At 42.2% G+C, this 11693-nt stretch overlaps 1 non-coding gene across 1 annotated transcript; it reads right to left on the bottom strand.

Annotated features, from left to right (window-relative positions):
- Positions 1 to 1189: 1189 nt before the first annotated feature.
- On the bottom strand, positions 1190 to 1271 carry trnal-aag. Its single transcript has one exon. It is a non-coding gene; the product is annotated as a tRNA-Leu (tRNA).
- Between the last annotated feature and the right edge of the window lie 10422 nt (positions 1272 to 11693).

The raw sequence follows: 11693 nt of genomic DNA, 5'->3' as shown, positions 1-11693 counted from the left end.
TCTAGTTATAATCATGAAATACTATAACGGGCAAAAAGTTGAAGAAGAATAGCAGTAGGGCAACATAGTTGCTTCAACGTTTCCTAGGTCTTCCCTGGGGCCTGTTCCCTGTGGGGCATGCCTGGAACACCCTCCCAGGAAGACGTCCAGGAGGCATCCGATATACATGCCCAAGCCACCTCAGCTGGCTCTATTCTGAGCTCCTCCCGAGTGACAGAGCTCCTCACCCTATCTCTAAGGGAGCGCCCCGCCACAGGAAACTCATTTCAGCCGCTTGTATCCGAGATCTCGTTCTTTCGGTCATGACCCAAAGTTCATGACCATAGGTGAGGGTAGGAACGTAGATTGACTGGTATATCGAGAGCTTTGCCTTTCAGCTCAGCTCCTTCTTTACCACGACAGACCGGTACACAACCGCATTACTGCTGCTGCCGCACCTGTCAGCTGCCCACAAACCAACCAAGCTCAATAGGACTCCTGCTTCAGCTTGACGGCATCCCTTACTTCCGGTGTCCACCACCGAGTTTGTGGATTGCCGCCACAACAGGCACCAGAGACCTTAGAGCCACAGCTCTGAACAGCTGCGTCAACAATGGAGGTGGAGAACATGGTCCATTCGGACTCAACGTCTCCAACCTCCCTCGGGATCCCCCCGGAGGTGGGACTTAAAGACCCCTCTAACAGAGGGTTCCGCCATACGTTCCCAACAAACCCTCACTACACGTTTGGCCCTGCCAAGTCTGTCCAGCTTTCTCCTCTGCCAGTGGATCCAACTCACCACCAGGTGGTGATCAGTTGACAGCTCAGCCCCTCTCTTCACCCGAGTGTACAAGACATACGGCCGAAGGTCAGATGACACAACCATGAAGTCGATCATTGACCTCCGGCCTAGGGTGTCCTGGTGCCACGTGCAATGATGGACACCCTTATGCTTGAACATGGCGTTCGTTATGGACAAACTGTGACTAGCACAGTCCAATAACAGAACACCACTCTGGTTCAGATCGGGAAGGCTGTTCCTCCCAATCACGCCCCTCCAGGTAAGACAATAAGCCCCGGATAACGTAGCTCCTAGGATCATTGAAGTACTCAAACCCCTCCACCAGTTCAAGGAGGGGATAACAAAGATGTTTAAATCATATGTGCCATCACATTGACAGAAAAATTGTCAAGGACAGTCACCCTCATATGGCAGTGGTGGGATTTGAACCCACGCCTCCTGAGAGACTGGAGCCTTAATCCAGCGCCTTAGACCACTCGGCCACACTACCAGTGTGTTGCATTTTCAGTGACACCAAAACATTTTTGTAACATTACTGTATGATGTCCACGGTTCTAAGGACAGAAGACAGTTGGAGATGCCTCTATGTGTGGTTCAATCTGAAACTTTAGTGGAGAAGTGATGAAAAGTTGGAACACTTTGTTTAACTCCCCACCCCCCCACACCTGGCCATATTACTGCATCATGCCATGGGTTTGTTACGCAGACGATTATATGTGTCAAACCTAACAACCCTGAATTTAGTGGTCCTCTATGACTGTTTGGTTGTTGTCAAGCACTTGTCTGCAGTTGACGACTAAGACAAAACTCTCTCCAGACATTGGTCATAATATCTAGTTACGAGCAGGCCCAACTCATTTCAAACATTTAAAACTAAACAAGAAAAAGTAGGGGAAAAAAAGGTGGAGGAAAATAGTGTGGAATACAAATACAAAATACAACGTTGATATTATGATACAACTAAGGAATACATACATAATGAATAGCTACATCAAGAGGAGTAAAATGGACTCAATGGAAAATTTCCAGTGAAATTAAATCGAGTTAATTTAAACACAAGATACTTGTGCTCAAAAAGAGGATTCATTCTCAGTGAAGAACCTCTGAGCTCTAATCTGCCTCTATACCTGCCAAAGAGCAGTGATTCCTAACACCTCTCTGGGGGTCATCAGGTGGAAACCTCCCTTCAACAGTGTTTCGCCTACTTAGTCCCACTACACCTCCAGGAGGTTAGGCAGTGAACTCCGGCGTCCCAGAGTCACCCCCCCTAGTGCCAGTTCACACTGCTCCTACACAATCCAAACAGCACCGCCACGTTCAACTGACCCAGAGATGCTCCAGGTAGTGGCCAGTACCGATGCTACCATTTAACTATTGCTAATGCTAATGCTAACCGCTAGGAAGAACAGAAGAAGACAATACAGTTCCGATGCTACCATTTAGCTAATGTTACGTGCTAACCGCTACCTGCTAAGAGGAACAGAAGAAGACAATAAAGCTAGATTCACCTATACTGTTAATGTTAATTGCTAGCTACCAATACTAACTGCTAAGATACTATCATACTCTCACCGCTTTAGCTATTGTTAGCTGCTACAATGCTACCACAGGCCTAGATGCCACATGTAACTGCCGATTGCCACACTACCATCATCTACCCCTGCCTCTCACCAACTGCACCAAGAAAAAGCGGGGTGGGAATACAAACCCTGGTTCGGGTAGGGGATAGAAAATAAAGAGGTAGAGTCAAAAGATGAAAGTAGGGATTGGATACAGACCCTTGTTCGGGTAGGGGGTGGAAAATTTAAAGGGTGCTGAAGGTGGAGGCCTAAACCACAGACTAGATTTAACAGCCTCTTCTAACATTTCCTTCAAGAAGCAGCAAACCCTACCATTTCCTTCAAAAAGCAAACAAAGCAGGAAAACAAACCCTAACATTTCCTTCAAGAAGCAAACAAAACAGGAAAACAACCAAAAAGATCAAAAAACAAGCCAACTCTGTATCTTACCACGCACACTCACCTGAACAGGCCGCATGGTCCCAAAGAGAGACTCTAGCTGGCCACACCCCCACCTTATCTAAACTTCCTCTTCCTGGTTCTCTTCCTATTGGCAGAGCAAGAAGATGGGGCGGGGAAAGCAGAGCAGAGGATATGTTATTTGGAGAAAAATAGAGGATGATACAAACAAGTGACGTTTTCATTGTCTCTCTCATGGACACACACAATAATAACAAGAAAAGGAGGCATTATTTTTGAAGGCATTCAACAGCACAATGAAACCAGTTAACCAAAACTCTCTCAGAACGGTCAGGGGACTGTGAGGACATACTGTATTTCTCAAGTTACAAACAAAGGGAAAACACACATACTGTGAAAAACTAAAGGAAATATTGGCATGAAAGATGACAGGCTGGAGGATTATTTTTCGCCTGACAGACCTGATTTTAGCATCCTCTGAAGAGTTTAAACCAAACTACGTGACGACCGACAAAATGCTTTCCAAACACAAACAACAAATAGACAAAAAAAAGTGTTGAGAATAAAATGGTATGAGACAACATGCCTGTGCCTCTTACAAATTTAATTTTATACTTCAAATATTTAAAATAAACATGCTGCACAGCTTTTGATAAGGGAACAAAAAGCGAGTCAGGATAATGAGGTAAGCAAAGCCAAGGGAATGATAGCAGCAGAGGAGTCAGAACCTGATGCAATACTGCACGTGTATGTGCATTTGTTTGTGTGTGTCTACAGGCCAATAAAGCAAACAGTTAAAGAAGTGTTTAGTTAAGACAAAAAATTATCACACTTGAGATGCTTGTAAGCATTGTTTTAAATACATTCCCATATGTCACCTGGCATTAAACCTACAGCGGCTCTATTCAAGTTAAGGCTTCAATGAGTTACTGTCCACACCAGCAAAACAATGTCATCCTGACCAGTGATCTCGTGTTAGCAGGGCAGCAATCAATGTCCAATCAGATGTGTGAGATGGACAACTAAAAACCTCAGCTCCTAACCTCCTGTGTAGTCACACTGCAGGTGGCGAAGGCAAAAGCAGTCCACTCTTATTATACCTCCACAAAAAGGCTTAATATGACTTAAGACGGTTCCACAACAGCCAACAGACAGTGTCTGTTTCTGCACTCAATGAGGCAACCTTTACCCAACTTTTAACCGACATAACTGATTTTTGGCCCCTTGAGGGCAGCACAACGGTGACATATAATAGCCTAATAAGTTGATATGGCGAATGGTTACCTACTTAAGCATACTGATAATATTGAGACTTCTTACTGAACAGTCATTTGAAGTTGTATTTCTGGCCATCTGATGAGTCCAATATTCACCTTTTATCTCTGTTTTGGTCTCCACCAACCACAACATGCTCCACTGTGTTCACCAGCTACTTGCTAATTTTGTCCTCCACACTATAGCATTTTTTTTATCTAGTTACATACACATTTCAGTTTTCAGCAGAACGTTCTTTAGAAGGATCCTGTTCCGTGTACAACCTCTAAATAAAAGGCCCCTTCTAAAACCCTACAATGTGAGTGGCAGTCTTTTATCTGAAGAACTTCTATGTATTAACACAGACACATAAACATATTAGGGTGTGCAGTGCAGTTTTGAGGTCAGTGGAAGATGGAGAAGTAAAAAGACACACAGGGAGCTAGATTATTTTAATGTTATCTGAATGATGCCTTTTTATTTCCTGTAACATGTTTCAATAATGAATGGAGTTTTGACAGACAACATTACCCAACATCATTTAATCATGGCACAAGAGCTAATGTGGGACACACACACACACACAGAGAGAGAGAGAGAGAGAGAGAATTAATTGTATGGAATAACTTCTTTAAATACATGCTAACGTTACTTTAACCCTTATTTCTCAGAATCTGGCTTTAAACTCAATCACACCCATTCATGGGACATTCAAGACATTCATGGTCCTCAGAAATCTATTGGTTTTAGTGTTTCCATGGCCTTCCTCAACCTCCACCACATCAAGATTTCCACTCTCACACAAGATATTGCATCATGTAATAGGCTGAAATGCCATGACAGAGCAGAATATTCCTTATGTTGTTTGTTTCATCTGTGACTTATTCTTATGGCGAGGTCTAATAAACATTGCAGCTTCTAAGAACCATTTTCAAGGCTGTAGGACTTTCGGTTTTATTTGCAACAGACAAAGAGACTAATTACACAGTCAATCGCACATAAACAGATGTAAACACAGTGGAAGTTTTCTTAATATTTGTAGGCCTTCGGGCAGGGCAGTCTTCGACCACTGCAAGTACAACCAAACAAGCGAGCTGACCACCCACGGGTGTTCTCGGTGTTTGTGCGTTCATGCATTCCTGTGCTTGTGTATTACCGTGCTTGTGTGCATGTATTTGTGGGCCTGGCAGTGAGTGGGCGGATGGCTGGACTTGACCATAACATGACTCTGCAGTGCAGATTTAATGAGGGGAAAGGCAAAAGGCTGCTGGCATTTTGTGATGCGTCACCAATCTGAATCTCTCCCCGATGGAGTCTGCTAAAATCCAGTTGTAGTTGTTGTTTACCCCAGAACCGTGTGGAGAACACTGACATCAGTTTTTATTTAATCCTAAATATATACTTGCTTCGTTGTATTTTTGTGATGCCCTGAAAGGCAGATTTACATATATTAATATTACATAAAATTAATCCTATTTTCCATAAATATAACACCCCTCCATCCTACAGATGATGTTAAGAGCACTTTGCTTATGCTATATTTAGACTGTTTTCAGTGCAGCAATATTCCCTCTGAATCTCTCAGATGTTGATCATTTGGAATTGACTACAATTGAGGTTCTCTGTCCCCACCTGTTTATGTTTTCTCTTTAGATATTTTCGTACTGTTGACCCGGCATCAGCGTTAGGTGGACTTCTCTTTTAATGGATGACATCTTGAGAGAGATTTGGTCTACTGGTTGAAAAGAAGGACTCCCCACAGGGCACAGCACCAGGATTAAATCCCACTGTGGTGCCAGAGAGCGCACAACAGATTTCTGTCATCTGAGTCCCGTTAGAAAGAGCTTCACCATATAAACAGTCTCTCTCTGAAACCTTCATGGCAGGATGCAGTGGCTGCAGCATACGCTTTAATTGTACCACCCTGATTCCAAAAAAGTTGGGACACTGCGTGAAATGTCAATAAAACTTTAATGCAATCATTTGAAAACGAACTGTGTTTTAACAAAATCCATTTCACGAAGTGCTCTCGAGCCCATGCAGTAACATCCCTTATACAATCATGTGCTCACAAAGTGGTGAACTCGTTTCATCCTTACTTGTGAACCACTGAGCCTTTCCACGTTGCTCCTTTCATACCCAATCATGATCCTATCACCTGTTACCAATCAACCTGTTTACCTGTGGAATGAACCAAACAGGTGTTTTTGGAGCGTTCCACATCTTTCCCAGTCTTTTGCTGCTCCTGTCTCAACTTGTTTGAAATGTGTTGCTGCATCTAAATCAGAATAAACATATATTCACAAAAAATAAATCTTTTCATAAGATAAAACATGAAATATATTGTCTTTGTGCTGTTTTTAATTGAGTGTACGTCAAAAAGGTTTTGCAAATCATCACATTCTGCTGTATGTGTGTTTTACATGGCGTCCTAGCTTGTTTAGAATTGGGGAATCTTGGTTGTAGATGGAGCCAAACTGTTATGAACCAATGTCTGAATGTGGGTTGACATGAGAGGCACAACATCTGAACAAGGTTGGGACCACTCGTGTGAGAGACCTTCATAAGACATCGATTGTGCATCACAGTTCTGTACCCCAGTATGCTCACCGCTTTGATGGAGAGCAAGCGTCCGTGTGACCACACAGCAGACTCCAGGAGCCGGGCTGAGCGCACACCGCCCTGAAGGCTGATGGACCCCTCACTGTCATGTTCTCTGTACTATGCTCCACTGCTGTCAAACACACATGTCAAAGTGTTTTAACACTTTCAGCACCGTGGACTGCTCCAGACAGTTCATGTGGAAGGACGAGGGATTCTCCCATCTTCCAGAGAGGAGAGAGGTGATACATTCAAATGTTGTTGTTTTTTTCATACCACCTCAGAACTCATTGACATGAGCTCTTGTAACTCGAAGTCTTTTGACTTGAAATGACTTGAATGAATGCACTGCTGAGGGTCCACTCAACTCCTTCAATTAAGTCTCTAAAGAAACATTATCAGCACCTCCCAGACTTCCCAGGATGCATTATGTTTTTAATTCAAAACCCTCAAGAGATCTTTTTTTTTTTATAGTTTGAAGGAAACAGACACGGTGCAAACTTGTGTTTCTTTAACACATCAATAAGTCACGGCTGTTGTTGTTGTTTTTTAATAATTAAAAGTACCTGAACCGTGATTAAGGTCAGTATCAAATTCAGTTCGTGTTGCAGGATACTTTATACGCTTTCATTTGAGCAGAGTGTCTGAGAGCAGCTTTGCGTGGTGTCCTTGGACTGTCTCTGATATGAAGTGGCTCTGACAGCAGTCGCCACAGCTGTAAGTTCCTCATAAAGAAGTCACTCTTCAAGCTGAGGAAAAGTAAATGGGAAGCAAATGTGTCTGTATTGTTTGTGTCAGTGTGACTGAGCAGTTGTTGATTGGAGTCAGTATCTTGAGATTCTTGTTTTCTTAAGTATAGTAAACTTAGGCTTAGTAATTCCTACAAAGTCATATCATGAACTCTGAAAACCTAAAACAAACCAACTTCAGCTGCCTCACATTTCTGCGGGACTTGTGTTTTTTATGTTGAAGTTATTTAAAATGATTTTCGGTGTACACGGCTCCAGCTGTGCTCAAATCATGTGCATTTTCAAAGAGGATGAATGTGGACAATGTTATAACCCAACCACTGGCATGGCAGTTTTGTTTCCTCACGAATTTACAGAGGTGGTTGGTTTGTATCTTAGAAACTTAAACAATTAATTTATTATGCACTACAAACAGTAGAATTTAATATATGCACTGATTAAGCATGAAGCTGTCTAGATAATGTGCTGAGTCTTAATTGTGAACAAGTGGTCGATAAGTAATCAATGGCTGTGCTCGTACCTAAGTCAGCCTGTGTAAGATGAATACAAGTACATGTACTAACATCTGCCTAGTACATGAAAAAGTAATTGCATAATTGATTAAATGTATGTTTTCAGTCAACCACAATATGTATGAAAGACTTACATGAGCATTTAAGTCCACCTGGAAAAGAACTGTTGTCCCCAAATCCAAGCTTTTGGTAAGTTTGGCACCAATTAATCCATTTGTTATCAGCAACAACAGTTTTCCATATGAAGGCTGCTTTGCTGCCTCAGCTCAGCTCTCAGCTACAGGCAGCACTGCTGAAGTGGTTGTTTAAAGGGAATTAGGACCATTCTCAAGTCTGTAACCATGCTGGCAGCTTGGTGGCCTTATTCAGTGAGCTGTTTCACAATCGCAATACTAACATGCTGATGCTCTGCAGGTAGGATGTTTAGCACCTTCACATCTTAGTTTTGCATGTCAGCATGCTAACGCAAAACACTGCCGAGGCTGATGTGAATATTAGTTTTGCAGACGTTTGGTCATATAAACAAAAGTATTGGACGAAGATGACAGATGATGGGGCTAGAGCAAAAGTCAGAGGTTAATGTCTGCATAAAAAAAAAAAATGGCAATCCATCCAGTAGTTGTTGAGATGTTTCAGTCATGTCAAATCTATCTTTAGGTGCGGCATAAGAAAAATGGAAGTAAAAGCATGAGGGCAAGACCAGGTGTACATGTTGTGCTGACACAGTTCGAGAATGTGGCATATACCCTGGGAAAGACATTTTTCATGTTCCCAAAACTGCCATGTTTACTCGTATACTTTAAAAAGATGACAACTACCTCTGGAAAAATAATGAAAGGATGATTTTTCTGGGGTTTTTGTTGGATAATGATTAAAATCTATAATATTATTCTCAATAAAAGAAATCTTTGTTACACCATGGGGAATGCAGACTTAACACATTACTACAGTGTTAAAACTATAGATTTGCAATCATAGAGGTGTGAATTATTATGTTGTGAAACAAACCCCTGCATAGGTGCTGCCAACTGAGGTCTACCAGTACTTTGCAAATTGGCAAATATACAGTGATAATGCCTGGGGACTTTACTAATGCTGGAGTAAATATGCATGTGTGAATGACTCATAGCCTGGAAATCATACTGTAGAGAAGATCCAATACGCTCTGTGCTCACTGTTTAGAAAGCATCTGTTCTATTTGTTCATGCAATGTTTGAAAGAAGTTTTTGAAAGTGGTCTAGATTGTAATGCATCACGCTATCAGTGAAATGTGGTGAATATGTAGCGTAGCCAAATAGCAGGTTTTCCTGCAAGGATGGTGCACAGAAAACTACACTGCTTTGGACTGGAACAAGGTCTTTCAGGAGACTGAAAGCTTATGATTGATAGAATATTGCTCATGTCACATGCACTATGCACTCCAACATGTTTACAACATCATGTAGTAGATAGGCCCCCGCAATGAACGTTTTTCTTTTTTAAACAAACTTGTGCCAAAGTTAGTTGTGCAAAATAGTAAAATCATCTTGCCCCGTAATGGCTGAAATGCAACAAAGCCAAATCACTGCATGCACAGTGGGCGAGACTGCGATGAAGAAAAAAAATATACTGAGCATCTCGAGTATGAGAGTGACAGCAGTCTTTGAGTTCACTCCACTCCCACATTCACAAGGTTTTCTTTTTACTGTTCCCCACTTTGTCTCGACTCCAGCAAAAGGGGACTTGCTCCAGAAAGCATCAGTGCAGGACGCTGGGCGCAGAAACAGATCGCTGATTCTGAACGATTTGCAAAACCGCGGATTACATTCAGTGACAGTGCTGCTGCATATTCACTGCCAATGTGAAGTAAAGGTGATCAAAGTTGGGGAGTTAGGGTTAAAGTTAAAGTTTGCCATGTGTGTTTATTAAGTTATTAAAGACCAATAGCTCCTCCTAATTGTTGGAACTACAATTACCATTCATCATACAGCCCCATGCTGTAGAATGAAAAGTTCGTGAGCCTTGGGTCTTTGAACAGCACGGAAGGCACACACAGTCAGGCAGTTTCACTCATATATTCCAGGCCCATTATGCTGGAGCCGTGGAGCTGTTGAACAACCACTGCTCAAAGCAGGATCGACCCTATTTCCTCTAAAACTGAGCATGGGGCAGCTCAACAATGACAGCCACGGAATTACTCTCCTTTACAAAGGCCGTGTGCGTCACCCCTCAGAGGAGATGTAGGAGCCTTACAGAAATGCTTCTACTATGACCGTATCTGTTTGTATCTTAATGACTGCAGAGGAGATGGGAGCAGAAGACTGGCCACTCCAGCCTGTGATGAATACAGTTCCTTAGGTTTCTTGGGAGATTGTGTGGCCTTACATTTGCTCAAGGTGCTGTAAATGAATGTGCCAGAATTAATACTTGTGGTATCAAAGCATCATTAACTCTCACCTAAAGATCGAATTGACCTTTCATTCTGCCCCACAGTCGATTTAACTCACAACTGTGGCTTTTTACCAGCACATAATATGTGCATCACATCTGTAGTCCTTAGCAAAGCTTAGCTTAGCTTGGTTTATGGAGTAATGCTTCAATATCATGTTTTGTTTTGTTTTTATTAAGCGCCTCCTGCAAAATAATGGGTCTTTTACCATAGTGTGTGTGTTTCGCCCCAGTGCCAAGAGAGATGATTTTAACTGAGATTGTGCACTGCTGAAAAAGCCCCTGAGGTTCTGAAGTAGCTAAGCAGAAAAGATTGCGTAACCTTTTCTTCAGGAAAGGTCAAGTAGTATCAGTCCTAATATCTGGAATCTTCCATCAAGCCAACTTAGGCCGCCTTGAGCTATAATGACCTGAGAGGCGCTTCCACCCCTTTCAACTATAAAGCAATGGAATCATTTTGCTTTGACCACTACATCAAAAGCATTTGATGCATTGCAGAGAACCAAATTATCTAAGCGGCAACGACGCCATTTTAGATCCAAATAATTCAGCTCACACTGGAGTACCCTGAAAGGATAATTCCTCTTCTCATGTGTGATACTCCGATGGCTCTTCGGACTGAGAGCTTGTAAGGTACTCAGGGGAAATTGGACTGTTTGCTGCTACACCATAAACCTTCCAGAGGTGCGTACATGCTTACAGTGTTAAACTCATGCTGCTCACCTAATGTGATGTGGCAGAAATAAAATGCAAAATACAGTTCACCCAGCTTTTATTTCTGCAAAAAAGATGCACCTAAAACGTGCACTCTGCTGTTTACACATTGAATTAATGCATTGTAGAGATACTACATCAGTGTTGTTAAAATATGCAGCATCTATAGGTATGATGATCCAAAAATCACATGTTCATTCACACGCTGAAGAGACTTATTTCTTCATATTATATATATATGTTTTTCTTTTCATTGCTGATAAAGTCTGAACATATACAACACCCCCTTCTTACGATATTGAGGCACAGCTCAAAACACAGCTAATGGCTTCAAAGGAGCAATTAGACAATTTACAGGACTACACCAATTTCCATTCTTGCCAAGTGTTAGATGAGAAGATCATGGCAGCTTTCACATCTATACGGTAAATATGAAGCTACAACTACCAGCTGGTTAGCGTAGCTTAACATAAAGACCAGGAGCACATGCAACAGAGGTCACTGTCTACAATCAAACCAGTGACGCCTGCATCCATGCGACAAGGCGCTCGCCTACTCGAGAGATTTCGAGCCTTTCTTTTGCCTCTGGCAGTTCGCAGCAACACGCTTATCAGTGATGTTACAACACCCTGAAGCACAACTGCACATCACCGCAGCGAGGTGAGAAGTTAAATCA

Source organism: Chelmon rostratus, chromosome 9 (genome assembly GCF_017976325.1).
Source record: "Chelmon rostratus isolate fCheRos1 chromosome 9, fCheRos1.pri, whole genome shotgun sequence".
In the NCBI taxonomy this organism is placed as follows: Eukaryota; Metazoa; Chordata; class Actinopteri; order Chaetodontiformes; family Chaetodontidae; genus Chelmon; species Chelmon rostratus.
This window is presented reverse-complemented; position numbering and strand designations above follow the sequence as displayed.